Source organism: Lissotriton vulgaris, chromosome 9, assembly GCF_964263255.1.
Source record: "Lissotriton vulgaris chromosome 9, aLisVul1.2, whole genome shotgun sequence".
Taxonomy (NCBI): Eukaryota; Metazoa; Chordata; class Amphibia; order Caudata; family Salamandridae; genus Lissotriton; species Lissotriton vulgaris.
Genome location: NC_141697.1, coordinates 1149784447 through 1149808236, shown reverse-complemented (window position 1 = coordinate 1149808236; position 23790 = coordinate 1149784447). Strand labels below are relative to the sequence as shown.

Below are 23790 nucleotides of genomic sequence, written 5' to 3'. Positions count from 1 at the left end.
GATATTACAGCACTGTATACAGAACTTTAGCCACTTATATGAGATATGTTTACATTTAAATCAAATCTATTAACAATGGATAAATTCAACAAACAGCAGGGACAGAATGGGGGAATCGGTAAAGTTGAAATTCTATAAATGTAAACAGCATGACTCAATCTGAAAGGTAAGAGACCTTATAGCTCTAAATAGCATGCACATTTTACAGCACTTTACTGATGGAACACTAATTGGCGTGACTCATTTTCTAGCAATGTAATAAAGATCTAAATAACAAATCATACTTCAAATAACTGTGATTCTAATAGCTGAAATAAGTATTGGCTTACCTCAAATAAGAGTGTCTAAGAGCGTCTAAGTCCTCTGAGCCAAAATCATAATAGACTGGTTACTAGGGTATCCAAATACTGTTCAAGGTGATCTACATTGTACACCCACAACCAACAGCTACTAGTCCCAGACAGCATAAACTACTCTTAAATTCTCAAAGGGCCTCACATCAGAAAGGCACCGTTGAATGTGTGCAAGAGGCACACTGCGTATCAGAGGCTAGCACTAGTAGTAAAAAACAAAGTTTATTTAGACAATAGTCTATAAACCAAACACAAGGCCATGGATCCACTTAGCAATAGAAAATGTTACATCATAGTTCTTTTTAACATTCTATACACATTTAAAACCATTAAAACATTAAATTAACATTTTCCATATTTTACATCTTAATATCTTAAAATTTCTCAACTTCCTTGGGTGCCTCCGTTACAGCTTCTCTTGTTGCTTTTAAAAATTTCCCCAAAGCAATTGTGATATCTAAAAACGACATTTCTGTAAGGAGAACAACAGCCTCCGATCGTGTGTTCACCTTATACTTTAAAAATATTGGACGTAAAAACATTTTTCGCACTGTTAAAATCAATATACAGTCCAGTAGTATATGTAAAATATCATTCTTTACACCTAGGCCACATTTACAAATACCATCAGGTTGGATCAGGGCTACTTTTAGTTTACTATCAGTCTTCCATGGGTTTATCCTACCCGAACCTTCATGATTTCGTACCTTAACCATTTATTGGGTAGTACATCCAAATATGGAAACCGGACCTCCTTTTCCCATTCATTCCTTACCCAGTTCACTGATTTTTTAGACTTCAGGTACTCTAGGTCTTGTGATCTGGAGCGTTCGTGCCCTCGGTCACTAAGCATTTTCTTTGTAAAGACTAAATCAAATGAAGGTTGTTCGAGGGTCAGCTTTAATTGGGTAGCTATTAGCTGAAGGGTTTTCCTCACTTCCCGTGCCCAATGTAAGCTGCTTGCTTGTATTTCCTTTCTACACCAAATTGACACCTTCTGTTCACCACCGGGCATCTGGCGGTTCCAAAATCTTAGTAAAGATATTTGTGCCTTTACCTCCCATGCCATCAAGCCTACCTCCAATCTAATGGCTTGCAACATGGAACCGTTAGGTAGGGACAACAACATTTTAATTATCATTCCTTCCTCCCGGTCCCACCCCCTTTTACCACTCAGATAGAGCACTTCAGCACCGTAGAGAACTTGTGGGGGTATCATAGCTTCAAAAGCCTTTAGTAACGGTCTATGAGACATGTCACCATAGTCCTTATTAAATTTTTTCAGTCCACAAACCGATCAGGACGCCTTTGAAGTTTGTGCCGCCACGTGAGTTTTCCATTTTAATGTACTATCAAACCAAAGGCCTAGGTATTTATATTCGTGTGTTCACCTTATACTTTAAAAATATTGGACGTAAAAACATTTTTCGCACTGTTAAAATCAATATACAGTCCAGTAGTATATGTAAAATATCATTCTTTACACCTAGGCCACATTTACAAATACCATCAGGTTGGATCAGGGCTACTTTTAGTTTACTATCAGTCTTCCATGGGTTTATCCTACCCGAACCTTCATGATTTCGTACCTTAACCATTTATTGGGTAGTACATCCAAATATGGAAACCGGACCTCCTTTTCCCATTCATTCCTTACCCAGTTCACTGATTTTTTAGACTTCATGTACTCTAGGTCTTGTGATCTGGAGCGTTCGTGCCCTCGGTCACTAAGCATTTTCTTTGTAAAGACTAAATCAAATGAAGGTTGTTCGAGGGTCAGCTTTAATTGGGTAGCTATTAGCTGAAGGGTTTTCCTCACTTCCCGTGCCCAATGTAAGCTGCTTGCTTGTATTTCCTTTCTACACCAAATTGACACCTTCTGTTCACCACCGGGCATCTGGCGGTTCCAAAATCTTAGTAAAGATATTTGTGCCTTTACCTCCCATGCCATCAAGCCTACCTCCAATCTAATGGCTTGCAACATGGAACCGTTAGGTAGGGACAACAACATTTTAATTATCATTCCTTCCTCCCGGTCCCACCCCCTTTTACCACTCAGATAGAGCACTTCAGCGCCGTAGAGAACTTGAGGGGGTTTCATAGCTTCAAAAGCCTTTAGTAACGGTCTATGAGACATGTCACCATAGTCCTTATTAAATTTTTTCAGTCCACAAACCGATCAGGACGCCTTTGAAGTTTGTGCCGCCACGTGAGTTTTCCATTTTAATGTACTATCAAACCAAAGGCCTAGGTATTTATATTCACTTACTACCTCTAATTTATCTGAACCTAAAAACCATGTAAAATTTTTTACCCTCTTCCCAAAACATAGGATCTTGGTTTTCTCCATATTCACCGTTAGAAACTTTTTATCACAATATGTTTTTAAAGCGTTTAATTTCCTTTGGAATCCCATTTCGGTTTGGTCCACGATCACTAGGTCATCAGCATATAAAAGGCATGCAACTTTATTACTATTCATGCGTGGGCTCGCACTCTTATCAACTTCTAAAATCACGGGAAGATCAGCTAAGAAGATTGAAAAGAGCAAGGGTGCCAAGACGCACCCTTGTCTCAAGCCATTCTTTACCGGGATTTTCTGCGTTAATGAGCCCTTTGAGTCTCTAATGACCTGGGCCCAATTGTCACTATGTAATTCTTTTAGAATATTTAGTATACCCTCCGGCAATGCATAGTTTTCTAGCACTTCCCAAAGGCTGCTTCTGTCTACTGAATCAAAGGCCGCTCGGAAATCCACGAAACAGCAGCATAATTTGCCGTTCTGTTCAATCGATTTCCTAGCTAAAGCCCACAGGGCAAAACAATGATCAATCGTGGAGTGGCCTTCTTTAAAACCACCCTGTTCCACCGGCACAATTGATCGAAGTTCCACCCACTCTTTTAACTTACCAAGTATCATCTTAGCAAAAATCTTTTCTCCTATATCTAATAAGTTAATTAGCCTGTAATTCTTAGGGGCGTATACATCCCCTTTCTTGTGCAGTGGCCTTATTATTGCACCCTTTCAGTTTGCAGGAACTACCCCTTGCTCTAGTATTAAAATAAACATTTTTGAGAAGAATTCCGCCCACCAGAGCTGGTTTGAATTTAATATCAGGGCCGGCATATCATCCGGGCCCGCCGCTCTTGTTAAATTTAAAGACCTAATTATCCTAAGGACGTTTGTTACTGAGCAATCATGTTTGAGATCCTCTACTAGATCACCCCACAACTTTGGTACCAAATTATCAGACGCCCTCCCTGGGGCATACAATTTCTGAATATACTCTGCCCATGCATCTTCCTCCACTACGCAGGTCATTGGGGCGATCAAAGGTTCCCCAACTGACTGTATTAGCTTCCAGAATTGCCGTAGGGTCTTAGTTTTAATAGTTTCCAATAATTTGCCCCAACAAACTTCTTTATGGATCCTTTTTTCATTGCGGATTAGCAGATTATATTCTCTCTTTATTTTTACTAGGTTTTCCGCCTTTAGTCGTGTAAATTTTTTCCGCAGGCTACGCTCTTCCCTCCTAATTTCTCTTTTTTCATTAAACAATCCTGGTTAAACCATGTACCTTTCTTACTTTGGGTATTTCCTTTCTTGTTCTGGTCATTTGCTGGGGGCCTTAGTTCTATACTTATACTTTCTACTACTTGTTTTATTTTTTCCACAAACCAAAGTAGGTCTTGGCCCTTCAAACTGCCTAACTGAATCTTATGTTGCAGGCTTGCTAGCTTCTCCATTGATTTTTCAGATAACCTAGTGGTTATCCGCTTTGGATACTCTGTCTCTTGCCAGATAACCCTGTCGAAAACCATACGTTGTGCTATTCCCAATTCTAACTTTATTAAATTGTGATCACTACATTCCATGGGATTAATGCTAAAATCATTCACCAACTCGAAATTCCATGCTGGCATAAACACATAGTCTATTGGGCAATTATGTGCCCCATATTTAAAAGTTTTCTTTGCCGGACGGTCTTGGACTAGCCTTCCATTTAGACAAAAGAAACTTTTATTTGATAAATATTTACCCAATTCCACCGCATCAGTAGAGGTTTTTGTTTCCATAAACTCTGCATTTTTTATATCATATGCCTCTAGAATTTCTGAGTACCATTGATCAAACAATTTTGGATTTAGTTTATGGTTAAAATCACCCATTAACACAATCAAATCATTTCCATATCTATCACAAAGTGCATCCATATCATTCTTAAAATGTAACAATTCGACCCCATATTCCTTCTTTGAGTTCCATTGCATGTACACATTTAGGATCAGCATGAATTTATATTTCTTATCCGCAAATGTGGTTTGGATTCTACAGGCTAAAAGCCACTTACACTTTACAGATATCAAAATAGTTTTAGTTGTTAAAGTTGTTGATATCATTGTCAACAAGCCACCTGCAGGACGCCCAGAGTTCGATTTTACAGCTGCCCGGTGGACTTGTCGAAATCCTTCAACTACTTGGGGTACGTCACAGAGCCAGGTCTCTTGTATACAGATGATTTCATTCTTATTTGCAAGTTCTTTCACAGCTTCATATTTTAAATGTGTTCCAGCTAGGTAGGCTAGCACTACCTAGCTGGAGCACTACCCCACCTTCATAAAAGGGACATGTGGCTGGTACGGTTGTACATTTAAGAATACACAGCTAGGCCCTGCAACCATAGGAATTGGGAGAGCCTGATATTTACATGTTTAAAGTGTCCAACCGCTCATCTGGGCAGAAGGATAGGATCTTCTCCTTTGATCCCTGTTGGATAACGTAAGAAAATTTTAGAGGAGGCGGCTTAAAAGGCTCATACTCAGAAATACACATTTTCATTTTCATCCCTCAAACAGAAGTGAAACCTGGAAAAGGAGGAGCAGAATTACTGACATGTGCAGTGGTGCACATGAGATGCAGAATAAGCCTGAATGTTCCCAAGCAGAGCAAACAGCATCAACAGATCAACCTTCATACACAAATAGTGTTTTACACCAAACGTTGATCTTGCGCTGCACCCAAACCCCTTTGGAATGCCTCATTAACGCATGCAGTTGTAGGCATGTTTGGAGTGTGCCAGTGCTAAAACATTAGGTTAACCCACAAAACCTTATCTCAAAATCAGTGTCAAGTGGCTTTACCCCAATCCTAACACAGGCGTTAATAAGGGGTCAGGTATAACACCTAATATACCCAGCTGTGGGATTTAACCTAAACCTCATTGTCCTCTGAGTTGTTGTGTACACCTACAAATGTGTGCTGAAGTGTGTATCTCCAGGACAAATACTAGGCTTGACACAGGTGGCTCACATTTGTGCAACAGCGTGGGACCTACATTAGATAGAACAGCCAGATTTAGTGGGGGAATTGCGGCATCTGTGCGCTATACAAAAATAAAAAAATAAAATAAAATAACATAACGTAACATAACATAACATAATGATGTCATCACCAGGGGACTATTATTACATTTGGTGCTAAGCTATTTTGTACTATTCACTCATTTCAGTTTTTCACAGATCACCCTATTCCACAGATAACATTAAATCTACGCCTGACTCTCTACGCCCTACACCTGTTTAGGCCTGGAGAACGCGGGGCAAGGCCAATAAGAATTGATTGGTGTGTATATCGGTCTCTGACGGAGACAGGTCTGTATGTATTGGCTGGCCACTGCAAGTGATTGACTTATAACAGCCAGGGCCGGACTGGGAACAGAAACCGGCCCTGGCAAACTGCTCAACCGCCAGCCCCCCCCTCACACCCCACCCTTCACCCCCCCTGGGATGCGGGGGGTGCAGCCGAACAGTTTGCGAGGGCCGGTTTCTGCCGATTTTGTTACAGGGCGCCAATATTGCTAACCCCCGGTAACAAAAAAACGGCGCCCAGTGGTCCAAAACTGGCCCTAGCGACATACCGGGGAAACGCCCGGTGCCCGCTATGGACAGTCCGGCCCTGATAACAGCCCACAGCAGGAGCTACATAGATTGTGCACGAAAAGTGCTCTTTGTGACTAAGTTGTGCATAGTTAGTTTTTTTCCCTCAGCCATGAACTACTGAAGTATTCACACATGGAAAAATGCTCTGAGAAACATCCCGAGAACACCATTTAATAGTTGTATTTCAGTGCTAAAATCCTAAACTGCAAAACTCAATGTTAATAGTAAGCTCATAAGGGAGCTCGGATCTGAATATCCCATTCCACACAGCACTATAATCGCAACATTCTAAGCAACATATTTAACTTAACAGTATTATAAATCTTATGTTATGAACAGAACACTCGCCCTTCAAAACTGAGATGCTATAAATCGGCAGTAGGTAGTCATTTTAGTGAAAGTTCTTGCTAGAAACCTAAATAGCACCACTGAGCTCTAAGCATAAAGCCCTTCCATGCATGGCCTATAGAACCCTATTGCCTTGACGGGATCTCCAATTCTTAAACCTAAATCCTGTAACTGCATGAACAATGTAACAGTACTATAATAAAACAAACATTGTCAAAAACAAGAATCTCAGCTTTAAGAAATGAATGCAGAGCCATCTACCCTTCCAATCCGTACATTTGGGCATTGTTAAAAAGGGGGAAAATGGCTGACAGTGTGTCACGTGCATGCAAGGACAGCCATCTTTGAATGATTCTTATTATACAAAAATATATAAGCTGTCCAACCCTAGCTGCAAATACGTGTGCATGCCTGGTGACACACAGGCAGCCATTTGGCCTTTTTGTTTCAGGTTTAAAAAAACAGATGGTCGACAGCTATTATAGAAAGGAGAAGTAAACATAAATAAGCATGTGTGTGAGCTCATAAAAAAAGAAGTGAATACTGAATACCCGGTATCAGTGTTCTCCTTCTGGGTGTTCACAAAAATTATTTACAAATCTAAAATAAAGAGGGGAAGGAGAAGGGAGGAGGAGGAATGGAGGATCAATGAACAAACAGGTCAGCAGGCAACCTGGTAGCAACATGCAGCTGCAAGGCCCTTTCACAAGCTATAGTGAAAATATAGAGATATTTTGTAGAAAAACAAATGAAGCAGGGGCGGAATAGACAAGCAGGGAAAGAGGGGCAGTGAGGCGATGGGGAGTGGGAGAGAAAATGTATACGCTCCCATTGAGTGGTAAAAATGCAAAACAAAATTCCCTGATGTCAGCAGTGGAAAGATACAAGTCATCAATCAAAATAATGGTAAAGGATATGCTCTGCGAAAAAATTAGAACAGGGTGGAAAGACATTGGATGGGGTACATCAACCTGAGATAGAGCATAAAGACATCCAATCATGAATAATGTGCAGACCCAAAGCCCACTCTATGTATTATTATATTGTGCAGTAAAGCTGTCTGCAGGAGACATCTAAAAATCCTGATCGTATGGTTTTACAGAAACGTGTTGGGGAATGTTTTCCTTTTAATGCCCATCCTTTGCTTCCAAGGAAATCACAAGAAAACACTGATTTACATCCAGGGGTGGCTCCTCCATGTGGGCGGAGGAGCTCCCCCACTGCTGTCTTGCAGAAACATAAAATGGTATAATTTTATGTTTCTGCTTCTTGCACTGCAAGAAAGCAGAAGGGTTTGGTTGGTGGCGGACCGATGGGCGGTCTTGCTCCAGGGAAGGACGGAGTGGCTTGCCCACTGTTGTTGGCTCTTACTGTTTGGTTGGACCCAGGACCGCCAAACCTGTCGTACACGCTCTCTGTTTTCTTCCATGTAGGCTGCGTGCAGGCCTCCCCATAGACGCCTGTGTGGTCGACATCCCAGCCAATCTCGACGCGGCCATTGCAGAGTTGTAATTGGCTTAGGGGAGGGGAGGGAGGCTGCCTGCTTTCTGGGACTTGGAGCAGAGACAACGCGACGCGGGACCGGACCAGGAAGGTAAGTTTTTTGTTTTTAAATTAACCCCCCGAACCATGACCTCCCCGCGTGACACCCCACCCCCAAGCCATGCCGGCCGCGACTGGTTATATCCTCATGACAAAATATAGTGACACAGTTGAAGACATACCAGAACCTGTTTATGGAATAGTTTTGATATCTCTAGTTATATTGTGGATACTGTTTTGTAAAGGGTTACTTTAAATGGTAATATAGGGGCTATTTAATGAGGATTAGTAAACATAGAAAGAAAGCAATGCTACATTATGGATAATTCTCAGATACCCTGGAGGAGTACATAAGATGTGTGATACAAAGCTCAGGAAACAATAGTGCCAACCGCTTAAATTTTTTAATTTGGTTTGGAGTGTATGTACTTCATGGAAGCTTTTAGTAAAAAAAGAGGTAGTGGTGTGGGATTTTATAAAATATCTACTTGCCCAAGTTATGCAATCTTTCAGAATCTACTTGTCCTGTACAAAAAAATCCTCTCCCCGTTCAGGTGCCATGTGGTGAGGTGACACATTTAGGCAGGATTCTCATTATGTCAGAGCTCTGATAATAGCCTCTTTGAGTAGTCTTATATTATATCTGGTTTTGAATTGTAGCAAGGGTCTGATATTCCCACATTTCATCAAATGTATGTACAGTGGCTGGAAGAATGTCGGAAGTGGTAGTTCCTAGCTGTGAATGCCTTGTGAGTCTGTGCACTCCCATTAACGTGCATTTTGGAGGGTATTCACCAACTCCTCGCACGAGTAGAACTTTACCCACGGCGGGGAATATGGGTTGTAGAGGGTGAATTTGTAATTACTTTAGCACTTTTTTGCACAAAGAAATATATCACAAACTCGTAAAGCGCACCTTCACCCAAAAGTCCCTTGGTGCTGAAATACAGATATTTATTGGTATCCATCTCAGTGGAACTCATTTTATCAACCTCACAAGGATGAAAGGCTGAGTGCATCTACACAGATTTGAATCTGTGAGCATGTCCATTTGCTCACGAGAAACCAGAATTCACAAAAGTATGTCAGGAGTATAAGCACCAACCATACTTAGGTACACACCTGCACACCTGCACCACTACTAGGATTCATACCTGCGGGTGAGTTTGTGTGTCTTTATTGAAGAATTGCGCCCCTAACTAACTGGTTTAACACTGATACTCCCTCATTTACAAAAACAAAAAAAAGCTATTGCCATTCTTCAATATTGCTGAAAGATGCCTCAGAGAAATTGTATTTAAAGTTGTGAGAACAGTTGAGCAAAAACTTCTTTTCGAGTGGTAATATTTGTGTGAGTATTTTATTGTGAAACCAAAACAATCACCAGTCTTCCACACAGGTCCCTGTTAATAATCAGAGAGCATATAGGAGGCATTACACATAGCCTCAAATGTTACATTTTGCAAACTTGTGTACACGTTTTGAACTGGAACCACTGTCAATAGTGCAAGCTGAAGACACAGATCACTGCATTTACATTGGGCCCGATTCACAGAACTAACTTAAGACAAAATCCTAAACTTACTACTTTTGGTATTCACAGAAGTTAGGATTTTGTCTTAAGTTTGTCTTAAGACAAACTTAAGACAGACTTAAGACAGACTTAAGTTAGGATTTTGTCTTAAGTCTGTCTTAAGTCTACCTTAAGACAAACTTAAGACAAAATCCTAACTTCTGTGAATATCAAAAGTAGTAAGTTTGGGATTTTGTCGTAAGTTAGTTCTGTGAATCGGGTCCTTGCAGCGCTGGACTGAGTAGTAAATGTTTTGTGCTTATGAATCACAAGTGTTAACCATTTATAGATATATAATCTAATCATGCTTTAGTGGCAGACTACTATTTCCGAGTCCCTTACTGTAAGCTGCCAGCAAAAGGGTTTGTGCTTCAGGTGGTTGGGTATACCTGGCCATCAAATTAAATATGAAAACTTGTTACCCTTCATCCCAAACAATGTATCCTGCGGGTGGGGAGATTGGAATGCCACAATGCCGAAGTGTTAATTCCTAAACTGCAAACTTGGTTGGTAATTTTAAAGATGAAGGTATGAGAGGAATAATCCATGAAAGGGGAGTTCAACGAGGAAGGGGATAGATGAGAGGCAGACTTTTTTTGAAAGATGTCCTGTGGCTGTCTCTGTCTCTGTGGGTAGAGTCAGACAAATTCTGGTTTGAACTTGGTACTAAGGATCTTTTTAAGGGGAAACTTGACTATTAGCAAAAAAATAAACGAATGCATGAGAAAGATAAGCTGCAGCATAGGACACACCACAGGCAACCTTCTATTTCTAGACACTTAGGTTGTGTTGCCACAAGAAGCTTTTTTAATGGTACTTGGATAGAAAAATGTTTGGATTTGTCCAGATTTATCTGCACTTCTGGTAGAGGCTGGTGTGCAAAGTGCGCCAGATGTAGGGGTTTTGCACATTGCAAGCCATTCTTGGAAAGCGGAAATTCTACAAAAGTGGATCCTCTGGATCTGATGGTTTCTTTTTAGACACATGGGGTGTACAAGAATGAGGAGGATAAAATCCATCCTATATTCCACCAGTGGTTGGTGGAGATTCTGTTACACATTTTCTGAGTTTGAACGAAACACCTAACTACACTGGAGAGTTTTGGGAATTTGGAGCCAGCTAACAGTGAAGTGAGGTCTAGTTAGGTGGATGGGATTTTCTTGGTTCTCAGAATATGGCTGTCAGAGACAAACTGGACAACAAGGAGAAGCCCTCTGGTGAGCTGGCTGCCTTGCAGGCAGCCCGGTCTCGCTCAGTTGCCTGGGTTGCCTCTTGTTAAGTAGCACAAAATATTTTCAGACTTTATGTCTCTTCACCTGAAATGACTTTAAGGTTAAGCACCAGTTGATGCATGTTACCTGCGTCTGTGTCCTGATTTTTGTAATCTTCAGTAGGTGGCTGGGTTTACCTGCAATGTTTTTCTCTCCTCTTGAGGTGTGTAGCTTGCATTTTGGCCATCAGAGGAGGCTGAGATGTAGCAGCTTATTTGTGATGCAGGTCAATTGAATGTCAGCTCTGCCTTGGCAAAGGGAGCCAATGCAGTTCTTTCAGAAATGGAGTTAAGCGGTCAGACATGCTTCCATATTTGATGAGGCGAGTTGCCACATGGAGAGGGGCTCTGAAGGGAGCCACAAAGGATTTAGGGAGATCTGAGAGTAGGGCATTGCCTCATGGAAGTGAAAGAGAAGTAGGGTATGTACTGCTGTTCTGCAGTTAGTATGAGTATTCAGAATTAGGAAGAAATTAGGCATTAGGATTGTAGGTTTGGGTTTACGATTGGACTGATACAAGTGTAGACTTAGTGTACAGCTTAATGTTAGAGGTTTGGATGTTAAATCTTATTTTTAGTGATTTTCTTTGGAAGGTCTCCAAGGCTTAAGTTTGGGAGTTAAGGTTTAGGCTTAATTATTTAGGGGCACATGCATCATTTGAAAGTGCGGTCACAAAGGGGTAGATTCGCAGAATCTGCCCCTTTGCAACCGCAATTTTTGCATTTGGATGCATCATTCCCAATGCGAAAATCGCAATTTGCGATTGCATTTAAGGAATCACAAGTTGTGATGCTGTAAATGCAATGCAAGATTGCATTTAAAATAGCGTTTTCACTATTATGGACCGCTAAATTCCCATTATTTCAACCTGATGGTATTTAGCAGAAACTTTGAAAAATGAACTAAAGTGCTTTTTTTTTTTAAGTTTCTGGTTACACACACACATCCCTTTGGGGCATCTGTGTGCGCAACATGGGTGCACATCAAAATTTCAGGGGTGCACCAGGGTGTACTTTTGACACCCTTGCACACTTGCAATTGCATGCGCAATTTCCCATTCATTCCTAAGAGCCTGTAGGTCCATAGGAATTAACGGGATTGCATTGCTTAATTGCGACTCGCAATTTGAGCGTCGCAGTTAAGGAATGTTTTGGAATTGCTATTTTTATAGCGATTCCTACATGCATAGGTTTTTGCAAGCCCTTAATTGCGATTCCTTATTATTCGCAATTAAGGACTCGCAAAAGCCTACCTTGATGCATGTGCCCCTTAGTCTAGCTTTCAGGGGTTATTATTAGACCTAAGGACTCAGATTTAGGACCTGATTGTGATCTTTGCAGACAGGTTATTCCGTCACAACGGTGACAGATATCATGTCCACCAAAATATAAATCCAATTATATCCTATGGGAATTATATTTCGGCGGTTGGGATATTTATCACCGGTGTGATGGAGTAAATCATCCACCAAGATCTAAATCACGCCCTTCGTCTCCTAGGTTTAACTTTAAACTCTGTGGTTGAGGTTGAGTATTAGAGGTTTCTGCTTGCTTATAGATAGGTGTTTAAGCTAATTGATTTACACACCGGTTTGATCATTCATTTAGCTTTATGGCTTTAGTTTGCTGCTTTATGTTTATTCTGGGGTGTTCAAGGTAAAACCTTGAGACTTATGTTCAGGCATTCCATATTGAAGGGCTATAACTAATAAGGAGTGAGAGGGCTTGTATTTAGAAGGTTAAAGAACACTTGGTTTTATTCATTTACAGTCAGATTTAGGGTTTACATTCAAGAATATTTGTTTATGTAGTTAAAATTACACATTTAGAATTGTTTTTAATAATAAAGATTCGGATTTCTGTTTTAATTTAGGTGTTAAATGTAAGTGTTGACACTGGGATGATGAGTGAATTATTAGTTGTATGCTTATAGATAGTCAGAGTCGTATCTGAAGATGGATCCCAGACCAGAGGGACTAAATTTAGGCATTGACAGAAAAATACATTTAGGAAACTATACATTAGGATTGGATTTATGATTAAGATTATATCCCTAGATGGTTTAGATTTTGTTTCATATGGATGGGCTGATATCTAGATTTAGAATAATAAAACGGGTTTGGGGGTTAAGAATGAAGTGTATGGGTTAGGATAAGTGTACGGTTTCATGGCTTTAGTGTATTTTGGATGACTTATTTTACAACTTGTGGATTAACTTTATGTATTTATGACTGTAGACAAATGCTTTGCAAGGCTAAATTAGTCCTAGAGTTTTAGGCTTGACTTAAAGATGTAGATGACATTTGCTTTAGCCTAAAGGTTAGCCTTGGCTTAGGCTATGTGACTTGGTTTTGGCTTTAACATAAAGAATGGGGTAAATGAAGCCTTAGAAGGTTGGTTTACTTTTCGACCGATTGGCTATTAGGCTTAGGTTTAGCTAGGTGTGCCTTAGGCTATGACTATACTTTGGTTTACGATTCAGAAAAGGGGGTGGTGATGAACAGAGTGTCTGAATTAAGCAGACCACTCTTACCCAGTCCAAATATCAGGGCTTGATCCATCACCGTTATTTATCTCACTGCACCATCCCAGCTCAGAACCTGGCTATATGCAAATCAGTCTGTCCCTGGCCCAGTGCATCATGGGAACAGGGCAGACTAAACTACCAAGCCAATTCTTCACCAGAAAGGAGACAAGCTACCGGGGACCGGTTTCTGGCATTTCAGCCGTCTTCGGCCCGGCTTGCTTGAATCCTGATGGTGCAGTGAGAAAGGGACTCATGTCTGAGTATACCCTGCCACACCTATAGTGGCCAAAAACGATTCAGAAAAGGGGGTGGTGATGAACAGAGTGTCTGAATTAAGCAGACCACTCTTACCCAGTCCAAAGATCAGGGCTTGATCCATCACCGTTATTTATCTCACTGCACCATCCCAGCTCAGAACCTGGCTATATGCAAATCAGTCTGTCCCTGGCCCAGTGCATCATGGGAAAAGGGCAGACTAAACTACCAAGCCAATTCTTCACCAGAAAGGAGACAAGCTACCGGGGACCGGTTTCTGGCATTTCAGCCGTCTTCGGCCCGGCTTGCTTGAATCCTGATGGTGCAGTGAGAAAGGGACTCATGTCTGAGTATACCCTGCCACACCTATAGTGGCCAAAAACGATTCAGAAAAGGGGGTGGTGATGAACAGAGTGACTGAATTAAGCAGACCACTCTTACCCAGTCCAAAGATCAGGGCTTGATCCAGCACCGTTATTTATCTCACTGCACCATCCCAGCTCAGAACCTGGCAATATGCAAATCAGTCTGTCCCTGGCCCAGTGCATCATGGGAACAGGGCAGACTAAACTACCAAGCCAATTCTTCACCACAAAGGAGACAAGCTACCGGGGACCGGTTTCTGGCATTTCAGCCGTCTTCGGCCCGGCTTGCTTGAATCCTGATGGTGCAGTGAGAAAGGGACTCATGTCTGAGTATACCCTGCCACACCTATAGTGGCCAAAAACGATGCAGAAAAGGGGGTGGTGATGAACAGAGTGTCTGAATTAAGCAGACCACTCTTACCCAGTCCAAAGATCAGGGCTTGATCCATCACCGTTATTTATCTCACTGCACCATCCCAGCTCAGAACCTGGCTATATGCAAATCAGTCTGTCCCTGGCCCAGTGCATCATGGGAACAGGGCAGACTAAACTACCAAGCCAATTCTTCACCAGAAAGGAGACAAGCTACCGGGGACCGGTTTCTGGCATTTCAGCCCTCTTCGGCCCGGCTTGCTTGAATCCTGATGGTGCAGTGAGAAAGGGACTCATGTCTGAGTATACCCTGCCACACCTATAGTGGCCAAAAACGATTCAGAAAAGGGGGTGGTGATGAACAGAGTGTCTGAATTAAGCAGACAACTCTTACCCAGTCCAAAGATCAGGGCTTGCTTGAATCCTGATGGTGCACCCCCTTTTCTGAATCATTTTTGTCCACCATAAGCGTGAAAGGGTATACTCAGATGTGAGTCCCTTGCTCATTGCACCATCAGGATTCAAGCAAGCCGGGCCGAAGACGGCTGAAATGCCAGAAACCGGTCTCCGGAAGCTTGTTTCCTTCCCAGTATAAGAATTGGCTTGGTAGTTTGGTCTGCCCTGTTCCCATGATGCACTGGGCCAGGGTCAGACTAATTTGCATATAGCCAAGTTCTGAGCTGGGATGGTGCAGTGAGCTAAAAAACGGTGATGGATCAAGCCCTGATCTTTGGACTGGGTAAGAGTGGTCTGCTTAATTCAGACACTCTGTTCATCACCACCCCCTTTTCTGAATCATATACTTTGGTTTAGGCATGACTCTAATACCACCATAAGTTATGTTTGTCTGAAATCAAATAGCAGCGCATAAGAGATCCATAGGAGAAAAGTACACAAGAATGTTAGTCCTGATTCTTTGTCCAATTGCGTCAGTCCAAATGAGAGAAGCTCTAAAGACCCATACTAATCCGTAGCCAAGTGAGAGTAGTAGAGGCTAATGGCAGAATTTGGAGAGAAAGCTAAACCACAGGATCCTATGGTATATTAGGAGAATGGTCTCAGTGGAGTTCAATTGCAGACCAACTTGGAAGAAATTAATTCTAACATATATAAAAACGAATTAGACATCAGCAACAAAAGTCAATAAGTACTTGTGATTTTAATTAGCATCACACAAAATTATGAATAAATCAAACAATTAGAAGTCGTATGAATCAAAAGATCATAACATTTGGTGCTCAGAAGAAAGGAAGGGGGTGAGTGTTCGGGAGGGTTGCGTGATGGTGTAGAGGAAGGGGAAGGTAATGTGTTTCATATACATTCAGGGATTGTAGAACCTATCCCGCCTATTATTTGGCAAATGCATATAGGGCAAAACATAACACAATAGGTACAGATACACAAATCTCTGTCACCTATGTTTGATACATAATAAAATATGTTGATGTTTCTACCCCAGTAATCATAAAGGTGATTCCAGCATTATCGGGGGTCTTCACCAGGACCTTTGAGACACAAGATGGTTAGGGGGACGAAATCACCAATGTAAACGAGGTTGATTAATCCGGCTGTGTATATGATGATGGGCCTGTGAGCCCTGTAAATAATAAAAGTAAACAACAGTCTGTTGTTGGATGTGGTTGGCGCCTGGAGTGCACCTAGGAATCCGTGCAAGGTTGAATTAGTAACCTCACGGTGGCTCTGTGATGAATACCAGAAACCACAGGATCCAGCAAGACGTCCAAGATCTCAGACACAATTTGCTTTACCCATCTTTTGTGAGTGCATGAAGTGATTTATATGAGATCCTTGCTCATTATATCAATTCAATTGCTAGTCTTTTATTGCTAGGACTTTGAAAAAAAGTTATCCTCGCTTTCTTTTAGGTTTTCTTACTCTAGATGACAAACATAAATGTAGAGGAGGGTCCTGCGGGAATACAAATTGACTTAAGCAGGTAGATCATCTATATTATTTGTTTTTATATTGTATTAAATTTATTAAAATATTTAAAAAATATGTTTTGAACAATATCAAATCACTACATAAGTAATAACACAAACATGAGATACTTATAATACATGGGATAAAATACCCACTACCATACAATATAAGGAAATTGCAAGTCACTAAGGGGTTCCATGACCATTTAGACATATAAACATTTCAGACATACAATGTCTTATGCACTGCTTGCACCTCATTCAGACCTGGATGTGCAGCGCCTACCTGAATCTCAAATAAAACAAGACAGAATTCCTTTTATTTGCCAATAACAACAAACAAGATACAGTAAAACCTAGTGCAATGGCACAAACCTTGATGGCTTCGAATCCCCACTTTACCTGGATACTGACTCACTTGGATCCTTCCTGGGCACCAACTTCACCCTCCAGAAACACACTGGCCTGGAACCAGCTCTCTCTCTTGCAAAGAAAGTCTAACATTTCTTCCAGAAACGACTTCACAATTGCTATTTTAGCCCACATACTCAGGCATCTGGATGGTGCTAATGGCCTACTCTACAGCTACCCAGAAACCATACTGGCACTCCTTAAATGCATCAAATACACCGAAGCATATCCCATCCCGGGTCTGAAGAAATATGGTCACATGACACCCATCCTGATGGAACTCTTTTGGCTTCACTTGCCAGCCGTGACATCTCCAAAACAGGCTGAATCATTTACATAGCTATCGCAAGCAACACCCCTCCCCCCGCTATCTTGCAGACAAGCTTCCCATCTCTGGTGGTCCTCGGCACACGTGCAGCAACCATACCACTGGACAGCAGAATAAGAAGTGTTAAAAATAAAAAACAAGATAACAGGCCTTTTTCATCTATGCACACAGGATCTGAAAAAAATCACATACGCATCAGTAACGCCCAAATAGTGCTTTAATTTAGGAAAGAGTTGAAGATTCACCTCTTTAGAGAACCCTACATCACAATAAACATCATCGATTCACTTTCTTCTCCTATTATTCGTTATGCTTGACTTTGACCATGAACAGCGCTCACCAGCATTTTGGCTAAGTTTGTGCGTTAGAAATATCTTAATCACATACATACATATCTGAACTCTGAGGTCACATGCAATATCATTATATTGCATGGTAGAAAGTAATTTATTCCATATAATAGTTGCTCAAAGAATAACTCTTCCCACAAACATCTTAAGCCTTTGGTGCCCTTTCCAACGTACAGCAGAAAGTATTTTATTCCTCATAATCAAATATCTACTGCATGACCTGCAGAATTTAACAACAAAATGTTTCTAGCTCAAAAGGATCAAAAGTTGCTATAAACATGGCAACCAGTGTTGCTGCAAAGAGGGAGGCCTATTGCAAAGGATGTCTGCCCACCTTTCTGCTGCTTATTGCTCTATTATGGTGTCAAACTGTTACTAACAAGGAGAAACCTTTGCCCAGATAGTGTTAACGTGTAAAAATACCAAAACAATGAAGTGATATTATCACAAAATGTGCCACATTGCGCTATATAATTTGCCTTTGTTTGTGCATAAGTTAGTTAATCCTGCCACATAATGTTGTCGTCTCCTGCAGCATAATTCCAGTGACAATTCTTATAAACATTGGTCAAAGCATCACTCTTCCCACAAACATCTTAAATCCTTATTGATGTGTCCCTTCACATGAAATAGAACGTGTGGCTGCATGCCTAACGAATAAAAAAGAAATCTGTAATACAACCTTAAACACACCGAAAAGCAGTTCGCAATTTGTTACATGATATAATTGAATCAGTTTAATGTAAATTACACTTAAAAAAGGCTGTAACTGAGAATGAATAGCAACATGATGAGAGATTTTTTTCTTTGCTGTAATGAACTATGTGCAGACATGAGCAAATTGCCATAAATTTATGTGCATTTTAGGAAAGAAATTGATCAGAAGAAGAAGAAGCCAGATCCCATTTACTGCAGCTGAAGTAAGCTCAGGACCTGCTTTTTATCTTGGCTGCTGGCCCCAGGTAGAAGCATATAATGTCACAACTCAACCGTAATAACTTGTTACAGTTGAACAGTTGCATCTTTTCATTATTACAGGCAACTAAGCACGTCACAAATCTAATATAATACGGAAGTTAGAGACAGGATTTTATACTGGGGTTGCATGTTTTAAACATAGATCGATAAATAATGGTTACATAAGCACATAAAGGCACAACAATAAATGATATGCCTTCTTAATTCAGGCATTCTCATTCTAGCAAGTGAAAGCACACACAAGGCAGACTAGGCTTTAAAAAATACTCCGCCTTAAAACAAGAAAAACACAGTTGCTACCAGTGTTAACACAGGCACTAAAACAGTGCACTTTTCTTCCATTGCATTAGTGTTTCCAGCATGGTGCAGTCCAGGTGGAACCACACCTGTCTGCATGGAAGTGACCACGCCTGTCTGCACGGAAGTGACTGCACCTGACTGCACCGAAGTGACCACGCCTGTCTGCTTGGAAGTGACCACACATATCTGCATTGAAGTGACCACACCAGTCTGCATGGAATTGACCACACATATCTGCATTGAAGTGACCACATCAGTCTGCATGGAATTGACCACACATATCTGCAATGAAGTGACTACACTAGTCTGCACGGAATGGACCACACATATCTGCAATGAAGTGACCACACAAGTCTGCATGGAAGTGATCACACCAGTCTGCATGGAAGTGACCACACGTGTCTGCATGAAAGTGCCCACACCTGTCTGCATGGAAGTGACCACGCCTGTCTGCTTGGAAGTGACCACACCGGTCTGCATGTAAGTGACCACGCCTGCCTTTCACGGAAGGGACCACACCTGTCTGCATGGTAGTGACTACACCTGACTGCATGGAAGTGACCACGTTTATCTGCTTGGAAGTGACCACCCCAGTCTGCACAGAAGTGACCACACATACCTGCACTGAAGTGACCACACCAGTCTGCATAGAAGTGACCACACATAACTGCATTGAAGTGACTACACTAGTCTGCACGGAAGGGACCACACCTGTCTGCATCGAAGTGACCACACCTGTCTGCATCGAAGTGACCACACCAGTCTGCATGAAAGTGACCACACCTGTCTGCATGGAAGTGACCACACCTGTCTGCATGGAAGTGACCACATATATCTGCATTGAAGTGACAACACCAGTCTGCATGGAAGAGACCACACATATCTGCATTGAAGTGACTACACTAGTCTGCACGGAAGGGACCACACATAACTGCAATGAAGTGACCACGCCAGTCTGCATGGAAGTGACCACACTTGTCTGCATGGAAGTGACCCCACCTATCTGCATGGAAGTGACCACGACTGCCTGCATGGAAGTGACCACACCTGTCTGCATGGAAGTGACACACATATCTGCAATGAAGTGACCACACCAGTCTGCATGGAAGTGACCTGCATGGAAATGACCACACCTGTCTGCGTGGAAGTGACCACGCCTGCCTGCATAGAAGTGACCACACCAGTCTGCACGGAAGTATAGAGATTCCTACAAGCAGTAGTGCAGAGATGTAGGGCCTACTAGTCAGCACAGCCAGCTATTCCCACCCCTGTCTCTTCCTAAAGAGTAGGATCAGTCTGTGGCGGGGGGGGGGGGGGGGGGTGGGGGGGGGGGCTCTGCGTGCAGGGCCACGAGCTGCACACATGTTCCGCTGTCCCATTTCAGCGGTGCTAGGCTGCACGGCGGTTGCTTTGTGAAATGGCTGCTGCTGGATATTGCTCCCCTCTGTCCCACCCGCTGCCGTGCATAGTTGAAATATTGGGGGTTGCGTACAGAACGCCCCTCCCCCACGCTCAACAAAGTGGGGGTGAACGGAGTCACTATGCAGTGCTGCAAGCAGGCAGTGTTCTCTATGCTGGCCACACACGCGCCTTCTGTCTCCGGCTTGGGGTGCCAGGCTGGGGGGGAACCAGGGCTCGCGCTGCACCGCGGATGGTTCAGAGCCTAGGGGAGGTGGAATGGAATAGAGGTGCAGAGCGTTGCAGGGTGGTTGATGTCGGAACAGTGCTGTGTGGGCTGCTCTCCGCTGGAAAGATGGCCCGGTGCGGCTGGTGCCCGGAGCTGCACGGTGAACTGATGGAAAGTGTAAGCAGCGCCGCAGAATGATGGAGCGGCGCGGAGAGTGCTGCGGGATGGAACTAAATCAGTGCAGTGAGCTCTCCGGTGTGCGTGGTGGTGGTTGAGAGATTTTGGAGCTGCGCTTCCCGCAGCCCTCCGCTGAGCTCTGCGAGCTACACACGGAGCTCTCCTTGGTCCTCTCTGAGGGCACCAGCTCCCACAGCCCCGAGCAAAGGGCGAAAAAGTACTATCTGCAGTTTACGCAAGTTTGTGATAGACGAGGTCGCGTCAGAGCAGGCGCTTGACCACTGCCCACACTGCCTTCACACCTACACTAACAGGTCTGCAGCCTGAGCAAGGAGTGCCAGGGAAAACACTGTGCAATCTTCATGCAGGTGGTATCCCCCTTCACCCCCCCCCCCCCACACACACACACACACTCCCCCGTGTCCTACCTCGCGACGCGTCTCCTCTTCTTTTCATTTCCCTGACCGTCTGTCGTAGGTGATCGTTCCCCCTCCCTGGGCGGTCTTTACGTGGATGGGGGTCTCGCCCTCCGTCGCCTCCAGCCCTTTGCACAAGTCCCGGCGTTTTTTTTTCTTTCCCCCTTCTCCCAGCCTTTCTGGCAGCGCTTCGCTTTCCTTTAGACTCGACTCATGCCTCACACAGAAGCAGTGCCTGTCAATGAGCATCCAGCTGTCTATCAAGGCCTTAGCCCCGCCCCCGCTGCTGGCTCACTCTCAGTAACTCTTTCCTGCCCTCACGCAGCAGCTGGTGGGACTGTGCGTTCCGCGGGAGTGTGGCTGTGTCTCACACACCGCTGACGTCCCAAGCTATCCATCGGATTGCTGATTTCTGCTCCACTGAACGACTGACGTCTAACACTGCTGGTCTACCATATGTCTATATATCGAGTTCGTCCATCAGATATGCACTCTTTCCTTTGAATCCTGGATTGCGTGGCCTTGCAATTTAACCATTTCAGTACCAGTATGTTTGTCCTCAGAGGCTGCAGATGCTTTCGATATTTTTAAAGATTATTTTTTATCCAGCCTCAATCAGGATTTTTGACAGGTGCATCCAAAAATTATGATTTTTTTTTAGAAATTTTTTAGCAGTCATTCGTGGAGTACTTTATTTTGCTGACAGCTATTACTCCGGGTCACTTTGGGAGGTAGCACAAACACATACTTTCTGACTTAACATGCATCACATTTTCTAATGATAAGTGGCAGACAGGTTTTCGCCTGACTGGCTAGGCAAGAGACCTTAAAGAAAATATATTTCTTTTTTGCATGAAGTTTCGAAAAAATACTTTTCTGTAAAACCCACATTATGCAGAGGCATGTCAGGGTGGAAGGCAAGTCCAAGTATTTGTGCATATTTTAAACTTTTTTAATTTACGAATTTGTCACGTTCAAAATATTCTTTTCAAAGCAATTTTGTCAATTACTTATAAATGATTAAGACTCCCTGTTTTCCGTTTTTACTGATTTTTACAGATAAATACAGACCGAAAACCATTTATTTTCGTGTCTGTATTTATTTTTGAATATGGATAAAAACGGAAATTGGGTGCTTTTTGAGTGATTATAAACACACTTTGCCATGACTGCCATGCCAATAACTGTGTGAATTGATAGGTACGAGGGTTAAAAAAAGGAATTTTAGTAAAGAGGCTTAAACAACCATAGATATGCACAAGGCTGATACTGAAATGTGCATATTTTCATATAAGTGCATTGATTTATCTTCTGCGGGTGTTCACATTACTGAAACCTGGTGGGCATTCAAGCATGACTGCATAGTTATTGGTTAAATAAATGTGGAACTATACCAGTTTCTGTTTTTTCCCCCCACAAAATCCACAATAAATATGGATAAATACAGATAAAGTTGGCAAAAATAAATATGGATAAAGACAGACGGAAACAACAAAAAAATAAAAACCATAAAACCAGGAGCCCTAAAAATGATGTTATTCAAATTACAATAAACATCATAAATATTTATACTTGCTAAAATACTTGTGATGTAGAACTGTTGGCTCCTTAAAACAGAATATAAGTTGTGAGTACTGGACAGACTGTTTAATAAGAGGGCAGACTGTTTATTCAGCCCACCAAAGATATGACCAGCTGGATATTATGGGCGGATGACCTGTAGGACATCTGGGTGTTCAGAGGATGCCTCACCTGCTGTAGTCTATTACAGTGGTGTCTGTTTGATGTTGATGCTGTCTACCGTCATGTTACAAGCGGTTAATCACTTGTGTCACTCTCTTGATTTCTGTTTTATGTGAAGTGGGTGGAGGTAAACGCTGGACAGATGAGAGTGCAGAGTGAAGTGAATTTCTCACTGGAGCACAACAAACTGGTCCAGAAGGTTTTTCCAAACCTCAAAAGCACTTTCAGGGACTAGCTATTCTCCAATTCAGTCAATCACACCGATTTTTTCTCAGCATTCTCATCCTTTGAAGAGCACAAAATGACCACCAGTTTCGCCCACAACCCATTTAAAAAACTGGATATCCCTAGCACAACTCTGACCTACAAGCATGGTACATACAGCACCTATTTAGCCATTTGATTGGCACACTTTTCCATCAATGACCTTCTCATTGAGTAGCATGCTACTCATCTACCAACCGCCTTATCTGGTCTCAAAGGAGCAGAAGAAATACAAAGACAATGCTAGGCAAAACAATACACCATTGAATCCAGCAAAATCACAGAGACACCTTAAGCAAAGAGAAATGCGCTCTGCTGCAGGAACTAGTAGAATTTAAAAGCATAACCGTAAGTTCAGTTTTTGATCGAAACTGACAGTAGTTATGGTCAAGGGGGCACTCCCACTTACTGCTAACTGTGCAAGCAAGGTAAGCAGTGTGGCAGTGCATCCACAGAGCAAGACCTATCCGCTGGAGTGGAGTACCTTAAACCACTTACTTTCCTAATTTTCTGTCCCTGCTATCCATGTCTTGTGATGTTTGAAGTGTAGGAGCTCTCCTCAGCTTCTCATAATTTATGATAGACATAAAGTCAACTTTATGTACCTGTGGTGAGTTGCAAACGAGAGACCTGATTGGAAATAGAGTTATTGTGTGCAATGTCAATGGGCAGACAACTTTCACAGACCCTGCGGAATGAGGTGTAAAA

General features: G+C 42.4%; 1 protein-coding gene across 3 annotated transcripts in view; it reads right to left on the bottom strand.

The window, feature by feature from the left end:
* CHL1 (cell adhesion molecule L1 like) overlaps positions 1–21286 on the bottom strand; it is a 449119-nt gene extending 427833 nt beyond the window's left edge. The window contains exon 1 of one of the 3 annotated variants that reach the window (XM_086939199.1): positions 21088–21286. The gene's annotated coding sequence lies outside the window, so the exon portion shown is untranslated. The remainder of the gene's footprint in view (positions 1–21087) is intronic. The other 2 variants (XM_086939197.1, XM_086939198.1) reach the window with 2 other exon arrangements.
* Positions 21287–23790: the final 2504 nt, after the last annotated feature.